This window comes from Dunckerocampus dactyliophorus, chromosome 12, assembly GCF_027744805.1.
Source record: "Dunckerocampus dactyliophorus isolate RoL2022-P2 chromosome 12, RoL_Ddac_1.1, whole genome shotgun sequence".
NCBI classification, from domain to species: Eukaryota; Metazoa; Chordata; class Actinopteri; order Syngnathiformes; family Syngnathidae; genus Dunckerocampus; species Dunckerocampus dactyliophorus.
The window spans coordinates 16,853,938-16,870,115 of NC_072830.1; the positions used below are offsets into that span (position 1 = coordinate 16,853,938).

Consider the following 16,178-nt stretch of genomic DNA (forward strand, 5'->3'; position numbering starts at 1 on the left):
GGGTTTTTTTTTCATTTTCCGTATGTTTTCCATGATTGGAAAATTGGTCAATCATTGCCCAGGTATTGTCAGATGCGTAGGAATCCTGCTCTCATACGTGGCCTTGTTTAAAAGGGTTAGGGTCAGAATTACGGATATACACGTTGAAAGGTGGAAAATTGCAAGAATTTACATTTTGCACTGTTGGATCTTAAAGAGGTTCTAAGTTGAGCTTCAAAATGCAAAAAGAAGAATAGAAGTGAGACAAAAATTGTTTTGAGTAAGCAATTTATTGCAAACAAGCACTAAAGAGAAATAGGCTGTTCATCAGCTGATCGAAAGTTTAAGATCATAGCTCAAAAAAACCCGAAACTCCCCTAAAATAGAAACACATGTTCCAAAAAGGACTCAGTAATGAGTAGCTGCGCCGTTCTTGTTAATCACCTCAAAAATTGGTGTGGGCGTGCTTGATGTCAGTGTTTCCAGGAGGCTAGTGGGAACGTTGCTCCAGGTGGTGAAGATGGCTTCACAGAGGAGCTGGAGCTGATGTCCATTTTTGTAAACTTTGCTTGCCATTCATCCCCAAATGTTCTCAATTGGATTTAAACATGCAGGATGGTCCAAAAGAGTGAAGTTATTCCTCTGGAAGAAGTCCTTTGTCAGGTGGGGCTTGTGAACTGCAGCGTTGTCCTGTTGAAAAAGCCAGCCATTACCACACAGACGAGGGCCTTCACTCATGAGGGATGCCCCCTACAACATCTCCACAGTCAGCTGCCGTTTGACACCCCTGCACACAACCTGAAGCTCCATTGTTCCATTGAAGGAAAAAGCACTCCAGATTATGATGGTGCGCCCTCCACTGTGCCGTGTGGAAAACATCTCAGGTGGGATCTCCTTGTCATGCCAGTAACGTTGGAAGCCACCAGGGTTACATCAAGGTTACATTTTTTCGCATCAGAGAACACAACTTTCTTCCACCTTTCAATGTCCCGTGTTTGGTGCTCTCCTTCAAATTCCAAATGGGCAATTTTGTGGCGCTGAGGGAGACGAGGCCTTTGAAGATGTTTTTTGTTCTTAAATCCCTTCTCTCGCAGACGAGATGGTTATTGGACTGCACTCCGTGCCAGTCACAACCTTCATTTGCGCCAAGGATCATCCCGTGTCTTGAAGGACATCTGATCCTCTTTTTTATTTTCACATTTTTGGGGGTCTACCACTTGACTTTGTTTGTTCCATGACCATCAGGATCTTTGACGAAGTTTCCAATGACTTACTGCATCCAACCTCAGCAGCAATGGTGCGCTGCGAGAGGCCTTGCTTATGCAGCTCAACAATCAGACCGTGTTCAAAGAGAGAAAGCAGTTTGATCAAGAGTGTATAGATGCTTAAATGTTGCGTAACGTGGGTTACGTGGGTTAGGATTAGGGTTAGAGTTGGCTATAAAGATGATGTATTTGTTGGGCAATGTGTGTGGTAGTTACCAGGGAATTCAAAACACTTTTTTGTACAAATCATTCCAAACCAAGAGTCTTCAATGCAGTAAACAAGAAAGAAAGCTTCCTATATCTACTGTATCGTATATAGCAACTAGTCATAGTGCAAGTGTGTTCCATCTGTCAGCAACACCCTGCGGTTCTCTGTCAAAACACTTCTGCAATGCACAATACTGCAAACAAGCACACAAATAAAAAAGTAATGCCCATGTGAGGAAAAAGCAGCACCATAAAACTCCATTCAGGGGGACCCCAAAATTGAATTTACAACAAGTGAAAATGGATAATGTACCGGCAGCCGTGCCATAAATGTCATAAATGCAATGGTATCGTACAATACGATGCTTGAGATTGTAATGTTGTATTCTTTCATGTACTGTAAGTCTTGAACAGTGTTGTTTTCATATGAAGTACTGTCTCTTTGCGATATGATGGGTTTTCTATTCAAACTGCAGTATTTTATCGTTAGATGGTGATTGCTCCAGAGCAGTGATGGTGGGTCGATTTTATTGTGAGGTATCGGGGTGGCGTGATAGGGACTATACACAAACATTTTCTTCAAGGTTGGCATGTCTTTAATCATGCTTGAACGATGCTGGTGCCAGCAACTCATACGGTGGTTTGTACAGATACGTAAATAGATATCAGGTTCTCAAACGTATGATGCCAGAAAATAATTGAGAACCACCGCATAAGCTAACACATAACACAAAATGTCATAGTTGTTTCCCAACCTGGAGTTTGGCCTGCCACTTGTTGCTAGGCAGAGTTCATGGGGCTCAGCCCCATCAGCCAATCAAAAAGGCTGTTCTGTCTCCTCAAGCAGCTCTTACCGGTAAAAATATTTTTCTTGCAAATGTGCGATAATTATTATCATTAGCACTTGGCCGCTCTATAATGTCGGCGGACGAGCCAGGACTGTTAGCACTATCATAACAAATATTCCTTACTATAGCTTTAATGGCAGGGACCAAATGAACTTTAAAGTCTGAATTAATTCCACTCATGATGAAAAGGGGCCAATTAACTATATGTAATTGCAGCAGATGTCCTAATGCAAGGGATCCTCATCGCAAGTTGGCACGACCTCAACTTACATTTGCTAGATTAGCTTGGAGTCAGCTAAGCATGTTTGTTTGCAACTGCTGCATTTTTTATTCATTTTGGGATCAACACACAAACTACTCCAAAGAGAAGCGATTTCCAATTACCAAAGACATGCAAAATTGCAATTTAAAAAAAAAAAGATACCTCAGAGGGGTGGGAAACAAGCGTGTAGATCTTGTTATTGTAACATTCTATTGCCTGGAGTCCTAATTAACCAACATGCACGTTTTTGTCCACATTATGAGAATGATAAACAAATGAATGATTATGTAGCCTACAGCAGAACCTGCAGGGAAGCACCCTGGAGGACGGTGTTAAAAGGGCTTCTACCATCCCTTTATGATGATTTTGTTCAGCATATAATGCATCATATATTGATGTTTCCCTGTGGCAAGGAGGAAAAAATGGAGGCAAACTAAATGGGGCCACAAGGGGGAGCCAAACTGTGGTGTTCAATTGTTGCACCACCTTATTTTCCTGCTTTTGCATAAAAATAATCTAATATTTCTGCTCCATATCAGATTGATAGATAGACAGACAGACAGATAGATAGATAGATAGATGGATGGCTATATAGATAAATGCATTCATTTTTGCAACAATTACGCTGCAGTGGCAAGTTGCAACCGTGCACATCAATGAATTACCTAAGTTTAAAACATAAAATGCACAAAGGTTCGATCCCAGAAGAGTTTGGAGGGAGAAAACAGTCCAAGAAGATCTTACCTGACTGCAGAATCCAGACAAGTAGACAAGTGTTGCCTCCTTGAGAGGTAAACACATGAAATAAGAGCAAGAGTAGTCCAGGTGATCTTTTAGTGAGCTTCTCATTCCCCTCTCGGCGCGAAGTGAAGCTCCTCCAATGCCAAGTAGTTGCAAAACGTCGTGCGCTTCACCCACGAAGAGCAGCAGTCCATTTTAAGCCCGCCAAGAGTTGCATCTGACTCACCATGTCCGCAAATCTAGCGAACCGAGAGGAGGTCCATCATCGATTGGGCTTATCAGAACCTGCACACCAGTGATGCTGCGTATCCCGCATCCCACAGAGGCGCAACAATACAGACATCCAAAATATATTTAGCTTTTTTTTTCTTCCTCCTCGTTGACTTTTTCCTTCTTTCCCTTCCTAAGCTCCTTGTACATGTTGTGTTGCTGTTGTGTTTTAGTAGTCCCGTCAGCTCCACTGGATTCGCTGCAGTCCTGTGGAAGGATGCAGAGCAGACTGAGGAGTGGGAGACGACAGCGAGCTGCTTCTCTTGCTCACACACACGCGCACGCACACAGATGAGATTACGGTGCCTTCGCCTCTCTACATAGCTGACCAGGCGTGAAAATGGAGATGCCCTGTCGAGATTGTATTTATATAATCATGAAACAATGTGCTCATCTTCTCATCAATGTGTCATGAGAGGGAAACACCGTTAAAGGTGGTGAGGGTTTAAAAAAAAATAGCCAAAATATCACTCGAAACATGGATCAGGAGGTGATATATGCTGTAACATGCAGCAGAGAAAGGACAGGGAGAGATGGCTGGCCTGACAACCCCGAAAATCCTCGTTTTGGCAACACAGTGCCACTCCAGTCCTGTAGGTGGCAATAATACAAATCACCAAGTGCCACATGCAGCAGTTACAGTCCAGTCCTACAGGTACTGATAGTACACATCACAAAGTAGGCAGCAACTGCAAAAAAAAAATTTAAAACAGCAGAAAAAGGACAGGAAGAGCTGGCAGGAACAGGAAGTCACACAAAACGCACTACCAACATCATGTGAACAATCTACGTGGAGATAAAACACATCACAAAGTAGGGACAAGCTGCAACATGCGGCAAAGAAAGGATGCATTCAGGCGGATGCACAAAAAGGCCGCTAAAAAGACTTCGACAACAGTTCAGGTAGTGACAAAACACATTAAAAAGTAGGCACCGACTGTAAAAAGAAAGGACACGTAAACAGGAAGTCAAATTACAAATTCGGATCCGACTGCAAAACGCCGCAGAGAAAGGACAGCGAGAGCTGGCAGGAACAGGAAGTCAGACCGATTTCCTTGTTTGTCTGAAAAAAAATCATAATGTGGCGTTCCACTCTAGTCCTATGGGTGGCGATATCACACACCACAAAGCACCGCTCACACCAGAGACAGAACAGGAAGAGTGGCAAGAACAGGAGGACAGATTATGAGAAAAGTTGACTTCGACACATTAATTTGGCAATTTTATCCTTATTTTATGTACAGTATTTTCACCACAGTGCCATCTGCTGGATCTGTTTATTTGTATACAAATAAATACTTTATTTGTACTCTTACTTGTTGCAGACACATTGACGCTGGTGCTATTTGTGTATTTCAATTTTTAGAAATTCCTCTCTATAGAAGGACATCAGCAACACGCACCTTCCAGCTCACGTGCAAATGTGTAAATTCAGATATCAATAACAAAATACATATTTATACTGTACATGTGTTAAAATATTGTTTTATCTAATATTATCGTAATGTTAATTATGATAATATTAATAGCTATTTTATGTTATCACTTTTCATTCTTTTTCACCTGCCTCCCTCACTGCTTCTCTATTGGAAATCAATGCGTTCGAGTTAAAAATATCCCCCTTAAAAGCCATCGCTGTCATTCTCCGACATGTGCAGGATGACTCACTTCATCGTTGTTGTTTGGCGTACGTGTCTTGGAGATGTATCGTCTTCATTGACTCACGGCACAGCAGCAACAAGGTGTTCAGGTGCCAGCACGGTAACCTCCAGAGAGGAAATCCTGATGCTGACCTTCAATCAGCGCACACACGCACACACCAGCCCGCCATTGCACTTTGACACCTGTCAACACACTCATGGGAGGTAATGAAGGTTCATTAAGGTCACACACTCGTGGCATGCTCTGTTTCTATTTATTACATAAAACAGGAGAACTGCACACTTTTAATGGCAAGCTTGTTCATGTGGACCGCAGTTAAAGGCGATGGAGACAGTTGGGAATCATGTCTTGGCATTTTCTCTACGTCCCTAGTCTGCAGGATTTATTATACTGTGTACATTTAGCTATCAAGCTAGCAGGCACAATAATCAGCAGAATTGCTCAGATCTGTCATGTGACACTAGTTGCCAGGCAGAGTTTGCCATTTGCGTCCCAGTACAGTGACACCTGTTCGTCGGCTTGTCGCAATACAGTTTCTTAACTCCACCACCCTAGACAGCAGAGAACGGACAGGGAGAGTTGGCAGGAAGAGAAAATGTCACTTTTTTTTACCGCACCTTTGGCTGGTGGGTCCCCGGCCATGTTTGGATTGTTAAAAAAAACAGTGCTTTATCCAGATCTGCACCAAAATGTTTGAAATTGTTTGACTTATGTGCTTTTCCTCACACTTTCTTAGACTTGCCCCAGTACAACATTGCTTGTGTTGTTGTGTTTGGAGGATGTACGGTTGCTGTGCTAACTTATATGGTCATTTATAAACTATTATTTTCATAAAAAATGGATTCAAGATCCTATAACAGGAGCAATCTTAATGTTTTTTTTAATTTGTATTCAGTGCGGCTTTATAGAGTTGCGTTCTATAAAAGGTGACAAATGAAAAAAGAGCAACAGTTTGCCTACCAGTTGCCAGGGTCGTCATTCATTATGTGTTGTCTACTGCCCCCAAGTGGTGAAAATAAATCTGCACTGGAGGGTCTCGTACTGTTAGGTTCATGAGTCATATTCGACGTTCACAGTGGCGGATGTTTTAACGTGCACACGTGACGTCCCATTCGGATAAGTGACAGTGAATGGGGCGTGACGTCACAAATCGTACCATGTGACGTGCGGCCGAGGAAGGTGGTCGGGTTCCAATCTCTGTTGGAACATCTGCTTGTGGTGTTTGCATGTTCTCTGTGTGCAGACAACAGCGGTTGACACGGAGTGGGGGTGGGGGTGTCCTCCCCCCACTGTCGTATTGATTGACAGGAGCTGGCAATGTGCACCAAGTGGGAATTTCAAACCAAAAAAAATCACTGACAAATCAGAAGACGGCTCGTCAGCCATTCCTCTTCATTTGCATTGAAAGTGGGGACGTATCGACAAGCTTTTCGGCATATGATTCATCCCCCATCAATCGCCTCTTTCCCCATTTACTTCACTGGAGAGAAAGATACCGTGTAAAACTGCTCTCTTGTTATTCTGTCCCTACGCAGTGAAAAGACCCTGAACGCACCATCTCTCTGTATGACTAACAAGGTCACGCTTGAGCTCCTAATCAATAATTTCACAGAAAAGACGCTATATGGCCGCTTCACCTCTCTGCTGCAAGCACATGACAGCAACAGTTGTCAAAGATCCTCTTTATGACAGGAGCGCTCTACTGTTCTTGAGTATCCAGTGCAATAATGCTCATCAAAGATCCTTAACGTAGCAGGAACAATATGATGTTTGTGACGACCCACTGTAAAAATGCCAGACAAAGATCCTCTATATTGTAGGAGCACTCTGCTGTCTTAAAAGTTTTTTGTTTTTTTTAACCCAGTCAAAGATCCTCTGTACGACAGGAGCAATATGCTGCTTAAAATGACCTATTTTACAGGACCACCCTGCTGTTTTTGAGGACCCACTGCAAAAATGCTAGTCAAAGATCTCCAATGTGACAGGAGCAATCTGCAGCTTTAAAGAACCATTCAAAAACCTTTTACATTTTTGCATTTAAAAGAGTTTTACAGGAGGTTTCTGCTGTTTTTTAGGACCTGTAGGAAAAATGCTGGACGAACATATGACACTCTATATGACAGGAGTGCTCTGCTGTTTTTGAGGACCTGCCGCAAAAATACAAATCAAAGATCCTTTATATGACACGAGTGCTCTGATGTTTTTAATGATTTACTGCAAAAATGCTAGTCAAAGCTCCTCTATATGACAGGACTGGTCTGCTGTTTTTGAGGACGTACTGCAAAAACACTAATCAAAGATCCTCTATATGACAGGAGTGGTCTGCTGTTTTTGAGGACGTACTGCAAAAACACTAATCAAAGATCCTCTATATGACAGGAGTGGTCTGTTGTTTTTGAGGACGTACTGCAAAAACGCTAATCAAAGATCCTCTACATCACAGGAGTGCTCTGCTGTTTTTAATGATTTACTGCAAAAATGCTAGACAAAGCTCCTCTATATGACAGGAGTGGTCTGCTGTTTTTGAGGACGTACTGCAAAAAAAACGCTAATCAAAGATCCTCTATATCACAGGAGTGTTCTGCCGTTTTTAAAAGAACGATGGCAACAAACACTCGTCAAAGATTCTCTATATAACAGGAACACTCTTGTTTTGAACGATTTCCTGCAAAAAAAATGCTAGTCAAAGATCCTCTATGTGGCAGGAGCGCTGTGCTGGTTTTGAGGACCTGCTTGACAGGAGCACTCTGCTGGCCCAACTGCAAAAACGTTTGTCAAAGATCCTCTATAAAACACCAGTCAAAGCAAGTATCGTGTTACTCTATTCCAGGGACCCTGAATGCACCACCTTTCTGTATGAACAACGGGGACACGCTTGAGCTCCGAATCAATCATTTCACAGGAAATATCTTCTTATTCTATAAGGTGAGTTCCCCTTTCTGCATCGCAATGATTTAAATGTAAAAGTTGGTGAAAGAACACAAATGCCATAAAATGTTCGCGTGAAAGTGAGGAGCGTCATCGTGTCGGCGTGTGTCCAAATGCCGCGTCTCACGCAGCACAGATGGCCAATGATGATGGTAAGGATGACGGCGGCTAAGTCATACTTGCAGTGATGCGTCCCAATGGGGGAATAGCGTGATACACACACGTGACGTGTACAGTAATCATCATGTGTCACGGGGGCCAAATGGCAGAGCCTTCACCTTGAAAGAAGCTTGCATTATTGATGGAACTTTTAGCCACTGCTGCTTCCAGCGGCTCACTTCCTCAATATTCATCAGAATCAGGAAGCAGCTGCACTCTTGTACTCCTTCACGCCTGCCCATGCATCACCTTGCGTGGCATGTTGGCAGTGCGTGTGCAAATACACTCCTCTGTCTGCTACCGCCCCCTACAAAGGGCGTTCCAGTAATTAGTACACCTCCTCACAGTGAGAGGAAATAAGCATTATTATGTGAAAGCCACAAGACAAAGCACCTGCACCATTTATCCACATGAAAATGCGAGAATTGTACCAAAAATTAGGCCGTTTTGATTGAGAGGCGTTCATTCAAAAATATGTTTATTATTGTGCCTGCATCAAACACACATTGTGGTGTTTGTATCTATTTCATGTATAAATACTGATACATATTAATGGTGCACATTAATGCGTTCAGAGCACCCGGTGTGTTATTCATATATTATATCATATATTATTATTATATTTATGTTATGTATTATGTATATATATTAAATACAAATTAAAACTATACAGTTATTATATTTACATTTTTATGTTTCTTTGTATTTTATAAAATCAGAATTATTATAATTGTATATTCATACAATTTTACATATATTATATATTAATATGTTATAATAATGATATGAACTAGTTCTTTTATTATATTAATGTAATATATTGTTATATATGAACATATTATTGTATTCATATTGATATTAGTATGTAGATGACATACATTTATTCATATATTATATACTATAATAGAGAATTACAATATATAATAATAAATAATATATAAATACATAATTAGAATACTCTTTGAATACTCTCCCCAATATATCATATTTTATATTTAATACAGAGTTGTTAGTCAATTGCAAAACTAACATCACCTTAGTCTGCTGTTTTTTTGGAGTCCGATATCCTTGGTGGGACTTCCTGTTCCTGTAATAATTTGATTTAGGGCAGTTTTGACTGAGCCCCAATGAAGTCTGCCTAGCAACAAGAGTTGCTACGTTACCTCAAACATGACCTGTCCAGTTCATGAAGGACGCATGAGTTCATTGTTAATTCATTTTGCATTGACTCAAGTTTGTCATTGGTACAACAAGGTGGCTGTGTTGTTGTCATGTTAATGCGCCCCAGCACAAGGACAGCTGAAGGCGCTCTGTGGGGGTCCGACTCATATAGTAGCTTCTCCTGCCAAATAACGCGCCCGCCAAGTAGTTTTAGCAGGATTATCAGCACCTTTGCACAACTCCTGTGTGAATTTAACGCTAAGAGAAAGCTCCCCTTCACGCTTTAGCGCCGATGATGAGTATCCACTACATCCTCGGCCTTTGCAGGAGGCAGCAGGGTGCTGTCAGGAAGCGGGCCCTTTCCAAATGACTCGTTCCGGGGCATCCATCCTGCAGAGAGAAGACGGAGAGGGAGCAAGAAGTCGTTTCCAATTCTCCTCAGGTTTTGTTGTTCTTTTCTCAACTCTTATCTCCTTGTGTGCATTGCTTGTGACGCTAACATTATTGATTAGCGCTCTGCGGGGAGCTTGTCAGATTAAATCACCTGGCCCAGGTCTCGGTGCATCCACGTGCCCCCCCATCCTCCGTAGAGACGCATGCATTACTGCCTTATCTTTGCTGCAGCCTTAATATGAAACATCATGTATTCACGTGATGCGGACAGGAGGTGCTCACAATCATGTATAGAATTTCACAGCACTGAAATGGAAATAGAAAAAAAAAAGGGAGGGGGGCCCGGATATGAAAAAAAAAAAAAAAAAAAGGTGAGATGAGATTCGCAGACGCTTTTTTCATGGATCCTCTTGCTGAATTAATTTGGCAGCGAAAATGAGATTCAGCTTCGTTGAGGAGATTCACCCATGACCAGGAAGTTCTCCCCGCCGCCCCCCACCACCCCTTTCCTCTGAAGACGCGATTTACAAACGCTGTCAATGTAAAACAAACCTGTTCAGCTTCGAAGCTCATGTAAAATTCATGCTCATGCTTAAAACATAACGCAAAGCAGCGGTTGGGCATTAGAGGACATGTAATTACGGACGGGCGATGTTGCTGAAGAAATCCACTGCACTTGCCTCTCGGTGCAAACGATGCTGCCGTGTTATTCCGTTTATTTTTTGGTACATTTCTGCTTCTTTTTTTTCCCGCCGTAAACATTTTTTAAGATTTTAGGATTGTGGGATTTTAGCCCTTTAAACGCCATTATAATTATTTGAATGAAGACAAAAGACACGAAAAAGTCATGATTTTCCAAGTATTATTAGAATCTTGGATATGCTGAAGCTCAGCAACAAAATGGATTAAATCGCAGGTGTCAAACCCAAGGCCCGGGGGCCGGATTTGGTCCGCCATATCATTTTATGTGGCCCGCGAAAGCCTTGAAATAATGCATGTCAAAAGGGCACTTCTTTTAATATTATTTTAAAAACATTTGTATATATATTGTAATTTTGTTATTAATATTAATTTTGTCTTTACTTTTTGAAGCTTGGTTTTTCATGACTTTACTTTTATACTGTTGTAAAATGATATGTACATTATTGTATTTGTATAGGTATGCTGCAATTGATTTATTTTTTACTTACTATAAAGATAGTTAAATAAGTACAAATTTGATTTTTTACAAAATATTTTTACAATATAAAAATGTAATATTCAAAACATATTTTTACAATAATTTAATTAACATTTACCGTTATGTTTACTATAAATAATAAAACATTAAAGCAAAAACAACATGAATATTACTAACAAAAAAACTGAAAACAATTTTAAATCAAAAAGACAATCTTTATTGCTAAATGTATTTGTTGTCAACATTGACAGAAAACCTCATTTTTTTTGTTGTCAAATCCAATTTAAAATGACTTTTTAAATGAGTTATTAATTCATGTAATCATTCATGATTAACACATATCTAAAATAAAATTATAAGAAGTGGCCCTCCGAGGATAACCATAACTGCGATGTGACAACCAGTTTGACGCCCCTGGATTAAATTGCATGAGTATTTTTTATGTAGGGCCAAATACAAAAATGTACCCACACACAAAAACTACTATGAGATCATCACACATCAATATTTTTCTGGGGAGTTTTTTCATCTTAAATATTTAGGACTTCTGAATTTTAACCGTTTGATTATTTGAACTATTCATTATTTATTACAAAAAGAGACAAAAAAAGTCATGGATGGTTTTCCATAACAAATCTTAGAGGCTTGGATGCGTCAAAGATCAGCAAAAGAGTTGATTTGATTGCATGAAAAACCCCCACTGGACACCTTCGTGGCCAAAAATGTACCCGCACACAAAAATTGCTATAATCCTCATACATCAATATTTTTCTGTTTTTTTTTTCATCTTAAATATTTTAAGATTTCAGGATTTTATCCCATACCCGGGTAATTATCTGCTTTATTAATGCAAAATATAATAAATATTAGAATGTTGGATATGTTGGAGATCACATACACAATTGATTCGATGGCATGAGTATTTTTATGCAGTGCCAAATGCTCTCTATGGGCACCTTCATGGCCAAAAATGTCTCATTGCCTTCCATGAAAACTGCATTACATAAAAAAAAAAAGCATACAATCTGTCAAGGTCAGAATTGCATTTAGAATAAAAGTAGTGACATTTGACATTTTGTTGTATTTCCACGGATTCAGCTGTTGCAGAGCGGGCAATGATCCAAAAAGCTACCTGAGAGGTGTGCACGGTTAAGAGTCCATCTGGAGCGCCTGAAGCTTTTTTTTTCTTTTTTTTTGTTCTCCAGCTCCTCCATCAAAGTGCTGTGTGCTAATTAGACAAGGTTAATGCCAAGCAGCCTCAGGCTTTGTGTTTCTTTCATTGTTTAGTGCAAATCACTTAGCCCTTTGACTGTTTGCCATCCATGGCTTTCTGCATCCACTCACTTCATCTGCGTCAACGTGTCGTCTCCACGGTGTTGACACGCTGATTGCTCCTGGGAGCTTCCATGGATTCATCCCACTGGCGAGGAGACAATTGATTTCCATTCCCGTCCATCTGATATTGGCTCCATGCGGGGGACCTGGGGGGGTGCGGCGTGAAAATCAATGTGTTAGGATCACAGGTTGCTGATTAGGAAGCAGGTTAGAATGGAGGCGCATGCATGCGTGAAATACTAGACTGTGGCAGACATGTTGCTCACACATCGGCAACACAATGCAACATGTGCACCTTAAGGTCATTCTGTTATATCATACACATTTGTATACATGGATATTGCATTGCATATATTGCATTTTTATTATTGTTTCAATTAATATTTGATGTATTTTTCCATCCATCCATCTTCTATGCTGCTTATCCTCACTAGGGTCACAGGTATGCTGGAGCCTATCCCAGCTGACTTCGGGCGACAGGCAGGGTACACCCTGGACTGGTCGCCAGCCAATCGCAGGGCACATATAGACAAACAACCATCCACACTCACATTCATACCTATGGGCAATTTAGAGTCGCCAATTAGCCTAACATGCATGTTTTTGGAATGTGGGAGGAAACCGGAGTACCCGGAGAAAACCCACGCACGGGCAGAACATGCAAACTCCACACAGAGATGCCCAACGGAGATTCGAACCCAGATCTTCCCGATCTCCTGACTGTGTGGCCAACATGCGAACCACTAGGCCACCTCGCAGCCCCACTATATATTTGTATGTATTAAAAATATTATTAAAAATGATCATTGCTTCCAACTGGAACTAATACCAGTGGTGCTGCCAAGAATTTTTATATTTCAATGTATTTTTTGTTATATATATAATTCAACTATTTTTTATTGCAATATTTGAAAGGGCTTTAGACCACTGCAAACTTTAAATACAATCTAATAAAAATGATAAAAAAACACTACTCATAATAATAAACATAATCATAATATAATTGATACATTTTCACATTTTTTGTGTGTATTTATGCCCAATTTATTTCAATAACATTTAAATAAAATGTGAAAAATAGATATGTACTATATAATACATAAATATGTACAAAAATATAATAGATATGATTTTTGTCATTTTTGTACTGTTATTGCTGCTACTGAATACTAGAATATGTGTCTTTTTTATGTATACATGTATAATTATTTTATTCCCAATGTATTTCTCTAATTTAATGAGTGTGTTTTTAATTATACACAATTACAAAATAAATGTCATTCTATACAATTAAACCATGCTTACTGCAATATTTGAAGTGAAACTTTAAATACAGAATAAAAAATAAATAAGATATACTACTTACAACATTAATAATACTCGTAATATAATTTATATTTGTGTGTATTTAGTCCCAGTTTATTTCAATAACACTTGAAAAAAATGAGCTTTATTATATTTGTATATATTTGTATATTTGTCAGCAAGTGGTAAGGGCAGCATCGTGATTGCATATTTGTCACATGAATATCGCCACAGGACAACACATGAAGTGAAATTGAGTATTTTACACCCCCCCCCCCCCCCCCCCCCGACCCCGACCCCGACCCCATAGAAAATAGAGGCAATTAAAACACACAGCAGAATATTGCGTGCGACACCAACAATGTGATTCAATTGTATGTGGTGACGCTGCACAAGCTGCGCACACGCTAGTAAAATAGTCAATAAATATGAGCTCAGGAATTAGCATATTGATGAGAAAACCTCTTTGGGGTGACAACATATGTGAATGCTATTATTCACACGGTGCACCGTCATCATTGTCGCCATGCGGGATGATTGCAAACGCTAGATGTCTTCCTGTCGCAGGTAAATCATTTTAGTCAAGCATCCTTATCTAGGAGTTAATCACCATGGCAACCTCAGCCCACTACTACAGCACCCCGTCAACGCGGTTAATATGTGCAAATGCGCTCAATAGGCATTCAAATTAGCGCCGTGTTTGCTCCGCACAAGAAAAAGAATAATGTTGATGTGGCTGGGAAGTGACCTACTGCGAGGCTTTCTCCTTCCTCCCAAGGAACAACCGCGCTGAATGTCCTTGACGCTCTTTGACTTTCCTCTCCCACATTCATTGTGGACAACGAGTCACGGGATTTAAAACTCAATACGCTTTCAAAACAGACGGCAATGATAATAATAGTTTTTATTCAGCCTTTACCGTTGTTTTTGACATTATCAGGTATCTTATTTTGTATTTTATATTCCACTGTATATTTTACATGTGTACTCATTTTAATCATTTATACAATGGACAGATTTTTTTTTCAATCTAATATTTTTAAACTGAAAATAGGATTAAAAACATTTTTTTTTAATATTTCAAGGAAATGTAATTCATTAAAGTATTGTAAATACAAATAATTCTCAAGAAAAATTGTGGTTTTAAAATCTAATCTTAAAAGTAAAAAAAAGTAAAATATATAAAATACAATTATAACTTTAAAAAATGTATTATTATTATTCATAATATCTGTTATTATATTCGAGAGCATATTTTAGATTTGTACTCATTTTAATGTATACAGTGAACTGAATAAATAAAAAAGAAATTGAGAAATGCATTTTTCATGAACTTTCTTTTATGAAATTGGGATTAATAATATATTCTTTTTACATAATTCAAGAAAATTAAATTCATTAAATAAAAATAATTCTCAAATAGCGAGCTAATAACTAATCTTTAATTTCAAAAGTTCAAAATATAAAAAAATATAGCATTAAAAAAAATAAAAATTATATATATATACACACACTTAGCAATTTAAACAGTTTATTATTGTCTTATATTTCAGTGTATATTTTACATTTCTACCAATTTTAATAATTTATACAATGCATAAAATAATTTCCAAAAATTCAAGAAATCTAATATTTTTTAATGAAATTTTATGAAATTAGGATGAAAAACATGTTTCATATCATTCAAGAAAATGTGTAGTATTAACTTCATTACATTCAATAAAAAAATAGTTCTGTTGGAGTTTGAAATCTAATCTTAACTTCAGTTTTTAAAAAAATCCAATAAATAAAATAGAACTTTTAAAAAATAAACGTCTGCATTTACCATTGTTTTGAAACACCAACTTTAAATAGTTTGTTCTTACTACGTGACGTCTGCTACTTCCACTGCATTATTTCATTCATTTATACCTTGATGTATTTTTAAATAACTTTTGAGTCATTTACGGTATTTTTGGTTCAGAATGCAAAAATAATGGTGACCATTATAAACTCCAAGCACAACCATGCACATATTGTTAAGATGCAGGATGTCCTTGTCACCACTCTTAACGTTCCCCCCTCCCACCTTGTGTCCATCCTTGTCATCTCCTCCTCTTCCTCTCTCCGCAGCAGCAGGAGAATCAGCAGTGTGTCCACAGCCAAGGTTAATGGAGACAGTGGGATGGAGGAAAGACAAAGAGACAAATAGACACACACAAGATGGAATAGTGCCAAGGACGCTTGATGTGACGGCCACAATGTACCCCCCGCCTTCTCAATTTTACCTTTCTGCACCCAAAATCGGCGGCAGTCCCGTTGGACCTTCTCGACCAGAGATGTGTCTGAACGAAGATACTATATGACTCATGTTGTTCTAAAAAAAAAAAAAAAAAAAAAAAGACGCTAGCGGGACAAGTCTTGAAGCGATTGAGACAAAGTGGCGTGCACTACTTGGTTGCAACCAGCAGAGGTGCTGTTGACTTGCTATCACCAAGGTTGCT

At 39.2% G+C, this 16,178-nt stretch overlaps 1 protein-coding gene and 1 long non-coding RNA gene across 4 annotated transcripts in view; one reads left to right on the forward strand and one right to left on the reverse strand.

Annotated features, from left to right (window-relative positions):
• grik4 (glutamate receptor, ionotropic, kainate 4) overlaps nucleotides 1-3,815 on the reverse strand; it is a 418,260-nt gene extending 414,445 nt beyond the window's left edge. For all 3 annotated transcript variants that reach the window (XM_054795183.1, XM_054795185.1, XM_054795184.1), the window contains exon 1: nucleotides 3,306-3,815. The gene's annotated coding sequence lies outside the window, so the exon portion shown is untranslated. The remainder of the gene's footprint in view (nucleotides 1-3,305) is intronic.
• Nucleotides 3,816-8,029: 4,214 nt separating this feature from the next.
• Nucleotides 8,030-15,962, forward strand: LOC129191657 (uncharacterized). The gene is made up of 3 exons (XR_008573242.1): nucleotides 8,030-8,159; nucleotides 9,810-9,924; nucleotides 15,811-15,962. It is a non-coding gene; the product is annotated as an uncharacterized LOC129191657 (long non-coding RNA).
• Nucleotides 15,963-16,178: the final 216 nt, after the last annotated feature.